General features: G+C 42.8%; 1 pseudogene; it reads left to right on the forward strand.

Moving 5' to 3' along the window:
- The window catches only part of LOC115153652 (transformation/transcription domain-associated protein-like), a 46993-nt pseudogene that overhangs the window by 16521 nt on the left and 14586 nt on the right, over positions 1-15886 (forward strand).

A 15886-nucleotide genomic window follows, 5' to 3' on the forward strand; every position in this document is an offset into this window, starting at 1 on the left:
TGGAGTTGCAATGGTCATGAGAACGGTGAGGAATCAGCCCAGAACTACACGGGAGGATCTTGTCAATGATCTCAAGGCAGCTGGGACCATAGTCACCAAGAAAACAATTAGTAACACACAACGCCGTGAAGGACTGAAATCCTGCAGCCCCCGCAAGGTCCCCCTGCTCAAGAATACATATACAGGCCCGTCTGAAGTCTGCCAATGAACATCTGAATGACTCAAAGGACAACTGGTGAAAGTGTTGTGGTCAGATGAGACCAAAATGGAGCTCTTTGGCATCAACTCAACTCGCCGTGTTTGGAGGAGGAGGAATGCTGCCTATGACCCCAAGAACACCATCTCCACCGTCAAACATGGATGGGGAAACATTATGCTTTGGGGGTGTTTTTCTGCTAAGGGGACAGGACAACTTCACTGCATCAAAGGGACGATGGACGGGGTCATGTACCGTCAAATCTTGGGTGAAAACCTCTTTCCCTCAGCCAGGGCATTGAAAATGGGTCGTGGATGGGTATTCCAGCATGACAATGACCCAAAAACACACGGCCAAGGCAACAAAGGAGTGTCTGAAGAAGAAGCACATTAAGGTCCTGGAGTGGCCTAGCCAGTCTCCAGACCTTAATCCCATAGAAAATCTGTGGAGGGAGCTGAAGGTTCGAGTTGCCAAACGTCAGCCTCGAAACCTTAACCTTTGGAGAAGATCTGCAAAGAGGAGTGGGACAAAATCCCTCCTGAGATGTGTGCAAACCTGGTGGCCAAGTAACTACAAGAAACGTCTGACCTCTGTGATTGCCAACAAGGGTTTTGCCACCAAGTACTAAGTCATGTTTTGCAGAGGGGTCAAATACTTATTTCCCCCATTAAAATGCAAATTCTTTTATAACATTTTTGACATGCGTTTTTCTGGATTTTTTTGTTGTTATTCTGTCTCTCACTGCTCAAATAAACCTACCATTAAAATTATAGACTGATCATTTCTTTGTAAGTGGGCAAACGTACAAAATCAGCAGGGGATTAAATACTGTTTTCCCCCACTGTAGGTCCTCTTGGCGTCAATGAGGAGCACAATCTCTGGCTTTTGTGTGTCCTCAGTGGATGTGGGGGGGTTGTCAGGAGGGCTATCGGGGGAGCTGACAAGAGGGCTGTTAGGAGGAGGTGGGGTCTTTTGGGTTGGTGGGTCCTGTGTTGTCTGTCCCATTGGGGTGTTGAGGTTGTGGTCCGAGTCTGAGGTGGGCTGTTCTGCTGGCATGTCTGGGGGAGTGTCCTGCTCTGTGTCAAACCTCAGCTTTCTGACCTCGTCCTTCATTGCTATGTGTGCTACTTTAAGTTCTCTCACGTCAGTCCGTAGAGCAGCCAGCTCTCTCAGACAGCCATCCAGCTCCACCTTCTGCCCTCTGGGTCTTGTTGGGGTGGCGGGTGTTGTTGTGCTGGTCTGTATTGTGGATTTGTTCTGTCTGGATTGTGTAGACTAGCTCTCTGAGCTCCACCATGTCTCTCTCCAGCTCTGTGAATTTATCCCTCTCAATGATGGAGAGCAGTGCAGTTGTGGGACCTGGGTGTGTTCAATGCAAGGGGGGGGGGTGTATTTCCAGGTTCCCCTGTGTTTCATCTGCAGGTTTTGGTTTGTTAGTTTTTTTTTCTTGATAGTCTTTGGTAATAATAGTCCATTCAGGTCATTTTGTCCAAAATCAAGGTTTTAGGTATGGAATTTTGATTTGGATTGAAGGTTTTAATGTTGAGGCTAAAAATGTAAGTTGATCTACTTTCATCCAACTCTAATTCTATATTTTTTTGCAGAAGAACTCAGGAGCTCATGAGCACTCTCTCTCTGTCTTCCTTCTGTCACTCACTCACTCACTCACTCACTCACTCACTCACTCACTCACTCACTCACTCACTCACTCACTCACTCACTCACTCACTCCTGTTCCTTCTGATCCAATCAGCTCCTCAGACTCTGGTCATGGTGTTTGAGGGCCATGCTCATAGAGGTACTCTCCCTGTCTCTCTCTCCCTCTTCTCATCTCCTCATCCCCACCTATCTACCCCTGAATTATAGTTCTCCTCCACTTTCTTTTCAATCTCTCTGTCTATTTAATTACAACTTTAGATGTCCGATCACCCCGTCCAGAGTGTTTGTTATGCGCTTTGGCTTGAAATGTCAACACATCAATGTGTCATGTACATGGTTAACTGACTGATTGCCCCCCCTCCCAGGCTGGCAGTCCATTCAGGGAGCCCCTGATCAAGTTCCTGACGCATCCCCCATCTCAGACTGTAGAGTTGTTCATGATGGAGGCCACACTCAATGACCCACAGTGGAGCTACATGTTCATGGTGAGACAAACGCCATCCTGCCCAAGAGCCTCGGGTACATTACGTCTCACTACGGAGCTTTAACTGTGTGGAGGAATCCCTGTTTGATGTCAGATAGAATTGCAGTTATGGCTGCTAACATTATGCTCCGGGTGTTCTCATTCAGAGCCTTTGCTCCATGGATCTGTTTAAGAAATGCATGAGATAATTCCCATTCTCCTCATCCCCTTTCCTCTGTTGTGCTCCAGAGCTTCCTGAAACATAAAGAAGCCAAGCCCCTGACGGACATGCTGGCCTCCAACCCCAGCCGCTTCACCCCCCTGCTGGTACTGCAGCCACAGCCAGGTCTGGGTCCTCCACCACCAACACCGCCAGGCTCGACCTGCAGTTCCAGGCCATCAAGGTGAGGATGGCTGCACGCTGATGCACAGACACGGACACACACACACACACACACACACACACACACACACACACACACACACACACACACACACACACACACACACACACACACACACACACAATAGGACAAATATAAGCACCCACATCATTATGATTAACATTATTACACACTCACTCAGGCAAACTCACACAAATGCACCCTCCCTTAACCTGTGAGACTTCATGTAAATCTACCACTGACCGGCTAGTTTCAGCCATATTGCTTTCACCTATCCAATCCTTTCCAACAGCTACACCTTCTCACACCTGTGTGTCCACTGCTCTCTTTCCTCTCCTCAGATCATCAGTATCATAGTGAACAACGAGGAGGGTTGGTTAGCGGGGCAGCACTCTCTGGTCAGCCAGCTCAGACAGGTTTGGGCCAGTTAGGCCTTCCAGGAACGACACCGCAAAGACAACATAGCCGCCATCAACTGGAAAGAGCCCAAGCTGCTGGCCTACAGTCTGCTCAGCCATTGCAAGTATGTACAAAAAAACCCACACACCATGATACTGCTGTAAATATGCATCATTTGCACTACCACTTCAGTATGAAACTGCCTGGGTTGGTCAATACTTCTAAGATCAAGATGCATCATTGACTGTCATCTATCTTTCATGTAAAACTTTATTTTTTATACCTTGCATGCTCACACACTGTCAGTGTTCTACTCACTGTTTACTCACCCCCCCTTTCCTCCAGGCGTAACTTCAATGAGATCGAGCTGCTGTTCCAGCTGCTGAGGGCGTTTATGGGTTGTTTCCTGTGGAACATGACCTTCCTAAAGGACCACATGGAGGAGGAGATCCCTAAGAACTACAGCATCGCTCAAAAACGAACTCTCTTCTTACAATGACCCACATTTCAACAATGAGCTCAAAGCCAAGGTAACCAACCCACCCTTCCCTCTCTCTCTCTCTCACACACACACACGGACATATGGGAACACAGCATCCTCTCAAATGTTTTCATCTCTCGCTTTGTCTGTCGCTCGCTCTGTCAGTCTGTCTCTCGCTCGCTCTGTCTGTCTGTTGCTCTGTCTGTGTATTTTGCTCTGTCTGTCTGTCTGTCTGTCTCTCGCTTTGTCTGGCTCTCGCTCTGTCTGGCTCTCGCTCTCGCTCTGTCTGGCTCTCGCTCTCGCTCTGTCTGGCTCTCGCTCTGTCTGTCGCTCTGTCTGTCTGTCTGTCTCTCGCTCTGTCTGTCTCTCGCTCTGTCTGACTCTCGCTCTGTCTGGCTCTCGCTCTCGCTCTGTCTGTCAATCTCGCTCTGTCTGTCTGTCGCTCTGTTTGTCTGTCACTCTGTCTGCCTGTCACTGTCTGTCTGTTGCTCTGTCTGTCTCTCGCTCTCTGTCTGTCTGTCTCTCGCTCTGTCTGTCTCTCGCGCTCGTTCTGTCTGGCTCTCGCTGGCTCTGTCTGTCTGTCTGTCTGTCTGTCTGTCTGTCTGTCTGTCTGTCTGTCTGTCTGTCTGTCTGTCTGTCTGTCTGTCTGTCTGTCTGTCTGTCTGTCTGCCACTCGTGCCGTCTGTCTGTCTGTCTCTCTGTCTGTCTGTCTCTCTGTCGCTCTGTCTATCTCTCTGTCTCTCGCTCTCTGTCTGTCTCTCTGTCTCTCGCTCTCTGTCTGTCTCTCTGTCTCTCGCTCTCTGTCTGTCTTTCTGTCTCTCGCTCTGTCTGTCTCGCTCTCAGTCTGTCTTGCTCTCAGTCTGTCTGTCTCCTAGCTCTCGCTTTGTCTGTCTTGCTCTGTCTGTCTGTCTCCTCGCTCTCGCTCTGACTGTCTGTCTCCTCGCTCTCGCTCTGTCTGTCTGTCTCCTCGCTCTCGCTCTGTCTGTCGGTCTCCTCGCTCTGTCTGTCTGTCTCCTCACTGTCTGTCTGTCTCTTCACTCTGTGTCCTCACTCTCGCAGGCTCTCGCTCTCACTGGCTCTCGCTGGCTCTCGCTGGCTCTCGCTGGCTCTCACTCTGTCTGGCTCTCGCTCTCTCTCTGTCTGTCTGTCTGTCTGTCTGTCTGTCTGTCTCTCTCTTTCTCTCTCTTGCTCGGTCTGTCTGTCTTTCTCAACAACAAAATAATCTAATTCAGATTGCTTTATTGGCATGAAATACAATTTGTAGATATTGCAAAGGCAATAGTCTGTCAATAGTCTATAGTTTCAGTAAATACAGTACAATGCAATAAGGCTAATAAAATCCAGTTAATTTCAGTAGTAATAATAATAGTACATGTTATCATGTATCCAGGTACAACAGTACTGCTTTTGTGTGATCTTTGGTCAATACAATTACACTGAAAAAAAGTTAGAAACGTAACATGTAAAGTGTTGGTCCCATGTTTCATGAGCTTAAATAAAGATCCCAGACATGTTCCATAAGCACATAAAGTGTATTTCTCTCAAATGTTGTGCAAAAATGTGTTTACATCCCTGTTAATGTGCATTTCTCCTTTGCCAAGATAATCCATCCACCTGACAGGTGTAATGATTAAACAGCATGATCATTACACATGTGCACCTTGTGCTGGGGACAATATAACTTTGTCATACAACACAATGCCGCAGATGTCTCAAGTTTTGAGGGGGTGTGTAAATGGCATGCTGACTGCAGGAATGACCACCAGAGCTGTTGTCAGAGAATTGAATGTTCATTTCTCTACCATAAGTCACCTCCAACATTGTTTTACAGAATTTGGCAGTACGTCCAACAGGGCTCACAACCGCAGACCACGTGTGTAGTGGCGTAGTGTGGGTGAGCGGTTTGCTGATATCAGCGTTGTTAGTGTTGGGTTATGGTATGGGCAGGCATAAGCTACCGACAACGAACACAATTGCATTTTATCGTTGGCAATTTGAATGCACAGAGATACCATGACAAGATCCTGAGGTCCATTCTCGTGCCATTCATCTGCCGCCATCACCTCATGTTTCAGGCCCTTGTCGGAAGGATCTGTACACAATTCCTGGAAGCTGAAAATGTCCCAAGTTCTTCCATGGCCTGAGAACTCACCAGACGTGTCACCCATTGAGCATGTTTGGGATGTTCTGGATCGACAGTGTGTTCCAGTTCCCACCAATATCCAGCAACTTTGCACAGCCTTTGAAGAGGAGTGGGACAACATTCCACAGGCCACAATCAACAGCCTGATCAAATCTATGCGAATGGAGATGTGTCACACTGCATGAGGCAAATGGTGGTCACACCAGGTACAGACTGGTTTTCTGATCCACGCCCCTACTTTTTTTTTTAAGGTGTCTGTGACCAACAGATACGTATCTGTATTCCCAGTCACATGAAATCCATAGATTAGGACCTAATGAATGTATTTTAATTGACTGACTTATATGAACTGTAACTCATTAAATTCTTTTAAATTGTTGCATGTTGCATTTTTATTTGGGTTCAGTATAATTCAATAAAAATAAGATTACAAAAAAGAAGAATAATGAATGGCTAATAAATAAACAAATGGTGCCAACGTTTTAATGTCCTTCTCTTTATATTTACAATCATTGATGTAGACGTTGAACAGGGTTGGATTTAAACTGCACCCTTTTCTCACCCCTCTCCCTTTCGCCAAAAAAATCATATTTTATTGTTCAGTTTAATGCTACATGGGTAGTTCAAGTAGATAGATTTTATGATATCATATATTTTAACTCACTTAACGCCAGCTTTGGAGGGTTTTGTAATAAAATCCATCATGCCATATGGAATCAAAAGCATTCTTAAAATCAACAAAACATGCACATACTTTTCCTCTGCTTCTGATGAACATGCTGGTTTATTATTGTGTGTAATGTGTGTATGTGGTCGGTTCTGTGTTTGGGTAGAGAGCTAATTAGTTTTTTTGCTGAGAGCGTTATGTTGTGTGAGGAAGGTCTGTATTCGGTCATTGAGAATACAGCAGAACAGTTTCCTCATGTTACTAGTGACACGTATTCCCCTATAGTTATTAGGGCCTAATTTGTCACCTTTTTATATATGGAGGTTATGAGCCCCTGGTTCCAAATACCAGGCAAGCAGCCACTCTCCAAAACCAGGATGAATAGTTTTAATAAGACATCCTGCAGCTCAGGAGTACTGTTTAGGGCATGTAAAGTAAGGTCTTCTGCTGGTAATATTCCATAGAGACTTTCAAATTGATCTTCCAAATGTTGCCATTTTGAATGGCTAGGTTATTCCTCTGTTTTCCATTTAGACCATTCCATTTCTCCCACAACTGGTTTCCATCAATGGAGTCTTCAATCTCTTTGAGAGTGTTATCAAAATGCTTCCGTTTCTTCAATCTTAGGTTTTGTTTGCATACTTTCAATGTGTCACTATTTTTGCCAAACGTCTCTATCCTGTGGTTGGTGATGTTTTTCCATTTGACAGAGAACTACATTTTACATTCGGCATCAAACCATTTATCTTTTTGATGTTTCGAATTAGAACTGTTTTTTAATTTTGCATAAATTTGCTTTTGTGGCTGCTTTATGATAGATCTCATTTAATTTGTTCACAGTCAAATTTATGTCAGGGAGGTTTGGGCTGAATGTACTTGAAAGGAAATCATTGATACAGGTTGTAACTTCTGGGCAGTTCAACGCTGTATTGAGGTGTGTTGCGTTGTCAGGGGCCCATCTGTACATTTTATTTAGATTAATCAGTGTACAGGGCTGTGGTCCAGAGCTGAGCTCAAACTACAGTGGTTTGACAAACTCCTCATGACTGTGGTAAGGCTTCACAGAGATCTACAATATTAACAATCGAGTTCCTTATTAAGCACTTGCTCCTCTTCTGGGCCTCATCATGGCTTTTTAAATGTATTTTTTATATATATATTTATTTTTTATTGAATATCCGAAACATACAATATACTTGCAGGGAAGCCGCTCAACAACTACATCATACCAGTCATCCAACAGATTCCCATTCAGAGAGACACACAGAAGCATCCAGGGTCAATGCCCTGCTCAAGGGCACGTTGACAGATCTCCCACCAGGCCAAAAAATGTGAACCTGAACCCTCTAAGATCCCCCCCCCCCACAGTTCCCCCCAAGAGGAAAAATAAAAACAAAAATACAATTAATTCCATTCCCCACCCCCAAGAACCCCAATGCACCAACAACCAAGAGAATGAACTAAAGAGAAAAATAAAAAGATAGAAAACAGCAAACAACAATGCAAAAAATTTTAATAAAAAAACAACAAAATAAAAAATAAAAAACAAAGGACATCAAGAACAACTAAAATCCTTAAAAAAAAGTTATATTTTTTATTTATTTCACCTTTATTTAACCAGGTAGGCCAGTTGAGAACAAGTTCTCATTGACAACTGCGACCTGGCCAAGATAAAGCAAAGCAGTGCGACACAAACAACAACACAGAGTTACACATGGAATAAACAAACATACAGTCAATAACACCATAGAAAAAAAAGTCTATATACAGTGTGTGCAAATGAGGTAAGATAAGGGAGGTAAGACAATAAATGGGCCATAGTGGCGAAATAATTACAATTTAGCAATTTAAACACTGGAGTGATAGATGTGCAGAAGATGAATGTGCAAGTAGAGATACTGGGGTGCAAAGGAGCAACAACAAAAAAATAACAGTATGGGCTATTTACAGATGGGCTATGTACAGGTGCAGTGACCTGCGAGCTTCTCTGACAGCTGGTGCTTAAAGTTAGTGAGGGAGATATGAGTCTCCAGCTTCAGTGATTTTTGCAATTCATTCCAGTCATTGGCAGCAGAGAACTGGAAGGAAAGGCGGCCAAAGGAGGAATTGGCATTGGGGGTGACCAGTGAAATATGCCTGCTGGAGCGCGTGCTACGCGTGGGTGCTGCTATGGTGACCAGTGAGCTGAGATAAGGTGGGGCTTTACCTAGCAAAGACTTATTGATGACCTGGAGCCAGTGCGTTTGGCGACAAATATGAAGCTAGGGCCAGCCAACGAGAACATACAGGTCGCAGTGGTGGGTAGTATATGGGGCTTTGGTGACAAAACGGATGGTACTGTGATAGACTGCATCCAATTTTCTGAGTAGAGTGTTGGAGGCTATTTTGTAAATGACATCGCCAAAGTCAAGGATCGGTAGGATAGTCAGTTTTACGAGGGTATGTTAGGCAGCATGAGTGAAGGATGCTTTGTTGTAAAATAGGAAGCCAATTCTAGATTTAATTTTGGATTGGAGATGCTTAATGTGAGTCTGAAAGGAGAGTTTACAGTCTAACCAGACACCTAGGTATTTGTAGTTGTCCACATATTCTAAGTCAGAACCGTCCAGAGTAGTGATGCTGGACGGGCGGCCAGGTGCGGGCAGCGATTGTTTGAAGAGCATGCATTTAGTTTTACTTGCATTTAAGAGCAGTTGGAGGCCACGGAAGGAGAGTTGTATGGCATTAAAGCTTGTCTGGAGGTTAGTTAACACAGTGTCCAAAGAAGGGCCAGAAGTATACAGAATGGTGTCATCTGCGTAGAGGTGGATCAGAGAATCCCCAGCAGCAAGAGCGTGTTCTTGTTTGCGTTTATTTGAATGAAAGTGTGTGTATATGCATGTGTACACACACTTGCACGGCATCAGCCTCAGTCAAGCCAGCATTAGCTGTAAAAACACTGTCCGTCATGTCATTCTTTGACCATCATTCTATCTCCAGCACAGCAACTCAACTCCCACTTGTCTCCAATTCCACCTCCCAACCCTCAGCTTCCCTCAGCCAATCCCACCTATCTCTGCTGGCCACCCTCTTCGGATTTCTACGCAACATATATCTTTCAACTATGCTGTGATGTTTAGCGTAACGTACAATTTCAATCTATCTAATCGAATAGAATCCACAGATTGCGAGTTGAAGATAAATGCTTTTACTAAGAGTATTAGTATATTAGTAATTGACTGACCCGGTCTCTCCAGATCTCCTAACAGTACTATTTCTAGGGTCAATTTTACATCAATGCTATTTATTTTCAACCATGCCTGAGACCAGAAACAGGCTACCTGAGGGCAATACCAAAATAAATGGTCTATTGATTCTGTATCCTCACAACAAAATCTGCAGAGCTTCGATGATTTTATGCCCCAAATATTCAACATTTTGTTGTTGGCAAGAATTCGATATAATAATTTTAGCTGAAAAGCACAAAGTCTTGAACCTTGCATTGTTTTATATATCAACTCAAACACCCTGTACCACGGAATCAGTACATCAAAAATCTCTTCCCATCTATTTTGCAATCTGTATGGCACAGTTGTCAACATTCTGGTCCTCAAATGAAAGTAGTATACTTTCCTATTTATGCTATTTTTATTCCTCCACCAGTTTTGATCCTTTATATTGGGCAGACAGACCAGTTCACTACCTCCTCCCGCTGCCACCTGCCTCCTCCATTTTTGTGGTAATGCTGTAATCAATTGGTTGTACTCTTGGATTGAGCAGACCTTTCTGTACAATTCTGATAACTCCATGAAGGACATAACTCTACCATTCCAATTTACATTAAGAACAAAATACAATTTTCAAACATCTTTCCCATAAATACAGGTATTTTATCAACCAGCACATTTGAGTTCAGCCATAATATTTGTTGTATCTTTTCGGGGTGATGAAATTGAAATTGTAGCCAGCTCTGCAATGCTCATTTGAAAAAGAGAGATACTTTTGTCAAAGTATCATTTTCAGTTAATCGAAAATTAGACATCTGCACAAAGTCAAAAAGGCAATTTTTAAACAATGGATGAGCTTTTCTTAGTAATCTACTTGAGAACCATTTAGGGTTCAAGTAAAACTTATGAATTAGTGAAGCTTTTAGAGAGAGGTTTAGTGCTTTTATATTTAATAATCTCAACTCACCCAATTCATATTCATTATATAGATAGGCATGCTTTATTTTGTCTGGCTTAGCTTCCCAGATAAAGCAAAATATTTTTTGCTCATATGATTTGAAAAATGAATCATCAGGAGTAGGGAGCGCCATAAGTAAGTGAGTAAACTGAGATATGACGGAGTTAATCAGGGCAATTTTTCCATAAATAGACAGGTATTTACATCTCCATGGTTGAAGGATCTTGTCTATTTTTACAAGTTTTCTATTGAAATGAATTGTAGAGACCAAATTGAGACCAAATTTGGTCCTCTCCCTTCTCCTGCTTTTGATCAGCTCCTTTTGTTGGTAGTGTTCAAATGATCGGTCGGGGACCCTTGGTCTTGTCGCTTAGAGCTCTAAGTCTGTGTACTCGGTGGAAAGCCACCTTGTTTAGTCTCTATAGGAAATTTCAAGGCGGATTGCATGAATTCTCTGATTGAGCCCTCTGGATTATTGGATGCGTTATCAGGAATCCCAGAAAAAAAACATTTTCATGAATGCTACGACTTTGTATGTCTAGTAGCGACTCCCTCACCCTGTTTTCCCTGAGTAGACAATCCATGTTGGAATCGTGGATTTTTACCTTGGCTGTAAGTGCCTTGTTCTCTCCTTGGAGCGTGAGAATTTTACTCTGGCTAAACTCCATACTCCCCCTCAGCCCTGCTACCTCCTCACACAACATTTCCAGTGTTGCATGGATTACAGCCAGAGCACTAGCCTCTACTTCAACGTTAAGAAAATCGTCCATGTCTGTAGATGAATCTGTTTTTCTTTTTTTGTCAGGTTAAAGTTATTTTGTGAGGTGGTCGGATCATTCCATGATGGAGTATGTTGTTCCTCCATAGCGTAAAGCTGTTGGTACTCGTCAATATCCCTCAGGATCTCCTTAGTATCCAGGTTGGCTCCTTACTGCAACCAGTTCTTTTACGAAAAGATAACAATGAGTCTTTCCCACGACGACGACAGGTGTCTGTAGTACAGCCAGCTAGCACTCGCGGAATCCACACAAAAAATGGAACACAAACTTGCAGTCCCAGCCGTAAAGGCTAACCGCGTCGTGGAATCCTTAGAAACAAAACTTTAGTTCTGAATAAAATCAATTTAATGAAAAGTATTTAATATTAACAACAAACCGAGTGTAGACAGTACAGTGTTCTGTTGTGTGCTCTGATGACGTATGTTGCATCATAAAGCCTCATCATGGCTTTATAAATTATTTGAAATACTCACATCCACTTACATCAACCATGAATAGCTGTTGTCTTTTTAACGAGTGAGTTATTGTAGTGTGTTCTTGCAAAGTTCCCTCCTGGGATTTCACCTTCAGTCGGTTGTTTTCCTCAGCTCCTAAGTTCCAGTCTGTCTTCCTATTTTACTTCCTTTGTCCCTTATCAGTTCCCTGTCATTATTTAGTCATGATGTGAAGCAGCCTCAATCAGTGTAGTAGAGATAACTAAAGTAAGTCCACGTGAACTTCCCCTCCTCCACCCACCCATCCCTCCATCTCCTCCTCCACTCCTCCCTATTCATGAGCTTCCTAAGACAAGCTTATCTGAGTGCTTCCCCAAATGTCTGACAATGATTGTTTTTCTCTCCGTGGATCGCTGCAGCCCCCTCAAACCAAGGCCCAACCTTACCTCAGAGATGTGTCCTCTCCCTCTTGAGACTGAACTGTACATGGCTAGCAGTCTTATCCAGAGTAATGAACAGAGCTGTAAATCACATTGTCCTTTATCATCTCATTGTACTGTCATGTCAGTGATTAAAGGGACAGCGGGAGAGGGCAGAACACACACACATCTATCTGAAACACACCAGAGACTAGGCCTTATTCTGCTCCTACAGCTATAAATTCATACTTTTTTACTTCAACCAGAGCCTTAACAACTGAGTCACCTTTTTCATTAATACATATTTGTCCAAAGGGTCTGCTCCGAGTCCAAATAATCTTTCTATCTCTTTCTTCTCTCCTCCCCCACTCTCCCATTCTCCTTCTCCCTACTAAATAGAGAGCTTTATTCTACTATAATCAAATATGTTGCCTTTTCCTGTTCGTCTCCCAGGCACGTCAACTGTGTCGTCTAGGTATGAGGAGTTGGAGTGTCTGTATGCAGTGGTGGGTAAGGTAATCTACGAGGGACTCACCAACTATGAGAAGGCCACCAGCAGTGCTAACCCAACACAGCTGTTTGGTAAGACACATACCAGTACCAACACTCTCTCTCTCTTTTACTTTCTCTGTTGGTCTCTCTCTTTCTGCCTTGCACTCAGTCACTCATGCTCTTTCTCTGTGTCTCTCTCGGGCGCACTCATGCATGCACACTACCACACTATCTCTATCCAGAAATTAGAGGAGTAGGTGTGTCGTTTAAATCTAAAGCAGTGGTCTATGCTGGGTGGGTTAACAGCTGGTGTGGTTACATGAAGGGTGCAGCACAGAATTCAGTCTGTAGCGGGAAAGACCCATTTTTGTCTTTAACTACTTCTTCTGTTATCAGTTTTCTACCAGATGTCAGAAGTTTTTCTGAAAAGCTTATTTTTGATAGAAGAGAATAAAGTCTCAATTTAAACAGGTGGCATTATTTATTTCAGTAAGTGGGACATGAAGTGACAAATGGCTGTTGGAGAACACTCTTACGTGAACACTATTTGATACCGTTTCCTGAAATGGCAACAGTGGTCAATAACTGCCTTCATACCCTGTCCTCTCCACAAGGGGTTCTGTTACACACACACCACTGAAATGATGAATGTGTCTTGCCGAGGGTGACATTTTACAAATTGTCTCCCCTCCCAAGAGCAGTGTAGAGAGAAATGCGTTACTCATTTTCTTGACTCAGTTATTCGGTTAGATTTCCTCCAAAAATGACCTTGTAGTATAACTTCTCCTTACAAACAGACTGACCATTTTTCCCTGTTTTACCAGCACGTATTAGTGTGCATGTGCCAGGGTTTCTGTTAGCCGGTAACAGCTGGCTTTTGAACGATTAAAAAAGATATATATACAGTACCAGTCAAAAGTTTGGACATACCTACTCAGTCCAGGGTTTTCTTTATTTTTACTATTTTCTACATTGTAGAATAATAGTGAAGACATCAAAACTATGAAATAACACATAAGGAATAATGTAGTAACCAAAAAAGTGTTAAACAAATCAAACTATCTTTTATATTTGAGATTCTTTAAAGTAGCCACCCCTTGCCTTGATGACAGCTTTGCACACACTTGGCATTCTCTCAACCAGCTTCATGAGGTAGTCACCTGGAATGCATTTCAATTAACAAGTGTGCCTTGTTAAAAGTTATTTTGTGGAATTTCTTTCCTTATTAATGCGTTTGAGCCAATCAGTTGTGTTTTGACAAGGTAAGGTTGATATACAGAAGATAGCCCTATTTGGTAAAAGACCAAGTCCATATTAAGCAAAGGGAAACGACAGTCCATCATTACTTAAAGACATGAAGGTCAGTCAATGCGGAAAATGTCAAGAACTTTCAACGTTTCTTCAAGTGTTGTCGCAAAAAGCGTCAAGCGCTATGATGAAACTGGCTCTCATGAGGACCGCCACAGGAAAGGAAGACTCAGAGTTACCTCTGCTGCAGAGGATAAGTTCATTAGAGTTACCAGCCTCAGAAAATCAGCAATTAACTGCACTTCAGATTGCAGCCCAAATAAATGCTTCACAGAGTCCAAGTAACAGACATCTCAACATCAACTGTTCAGAGGAGACTGCATGATTCAGGCTTTCGTGGTCGAGTTGCTGCAAAGAAACCACTACTAAAGGACATCAATAATAAGAAGAGACTTGCTGAGGCCAAGAATCACGAGCAATGGACATTAGACCGGTGGAAATCTGTCCTTTGGTCTGATGAGTCCAAATTTGAGATTTTTGGTTCTACCCTCCATGTGTTTGTGAGATGCAGAGTAGGTAAATGGATGTTCTCTGCATGTGTGGTTCCCACCGTGAAGCATGGAGGAGGTGTGATGGTGTGTGGGTGCTTTGCTGGTGACACTGTCAGTGATTTATTCAGAATTGTTGCTAGCTAAGTCACATTTAAGTAGCATAGCTACCACAGCGTTCTGCAGCAATACGCCATCCCATCTGGTTTGCGCTTAATGGGACTATCATTTGTTTTTCAACAGGACAATGACTCAAAACACAGCTCCAGGCTGTGTAAGGGCTATTTAACCAAAAAGGAGAGTGATGAAGTGCTGCATCAGATGACCTGGCCTCCACAATCACCTGACCTTAACCCAATTGAGATGGTTTGGGATGAATTGGACCACAGAGTGAAGGAAATGCAGCCAACAAGTGCTTAGCATATGTGGGAACTCCTTCAAGACTGTTGGAGAAGCATTCCAGGTGACTACCTCATTAAGCTGGTTTAGGGAATGCCAAAAGTGTGCGCAAAGCTGTCATCAAGTCAAAGGGTGTCTACTTTGAAGAATCTAAAATATCAAATATATTGTGATTTGTTTAACACTTGTTTGTTTACTACATGATTCCATATGTGTTATTTCATAGTTCTGATGTCATCACTATTATTCTACAATGTAGAAAATAGTAAAAATAAAGAAAAACCCTTGAATGAGATTCTACCAAATTTGCACAACTCTTCGGGCAACATACTGTATATGCATATTTTTTGTCAAACTTATTGAGGTGGCAGCATCTTTTTATGGGGAGTTTGTTGGGATAAAAAAAATATATGAAAGGAGCAAAACCCAGGTAAAAAGTTAGAGTAAAACCCACCTCAGTCTTCTGAAAACTTAACCCTGACATAGGGTTTAATTCTTTTGCTTGAAAGTTACACACATTTGTATGCAAAAGACACACCAGAATGGCTTTGCAGGAGGTGTTGAGTGTTCCTGAATGGTTCAGTCTAAGTCCTGACTTAAATCTGCTTAAAAAATCTGAGACAACATTTGAATATTGCTGTCCATCAATGATCCCCAACCAAATTTACTGAGCCTGACAAATTTTGACAAAAACAATGGATATGTTGCCCTAAGAGTAAAGTTTATGAAAATGATTCACAGCTGTGATGGTTTCCAAAGGTGCTTCAACCAAATATTAACTGGGTGGAGACTTATTAAATTATGATATTTCAGTTATTTAGTTATTTTATTTTTATTTGGAAAAGGTTCAATAGCTTTCTTTCACTTCGGAAATGTGGAGTAGGTTATGTAGATCTGTAGGAAAAAAATGAAATTAATAGGGCTGTGACGGACTTGGAATTGGAGGTTACGGTACTTAACCAGGCCAATGTAAACAGTCACCGACATAACT

The sequence above is a fragment of the Salmo trutta genome, chromosome 18 (genome assembly GCF_901001165.1).
Source record: "Salmo trutta chromosome 18, fSalTru1.1, whole genome shotgun sequence".
In the NCBI taxonomy this organism is placed as follows: domain Eukaryota; kingdom Metazoa; phylum Chordata; class Actinopteri; order Salmoniformes; family Salmonidae; genus Salmo; species Salmo trutta.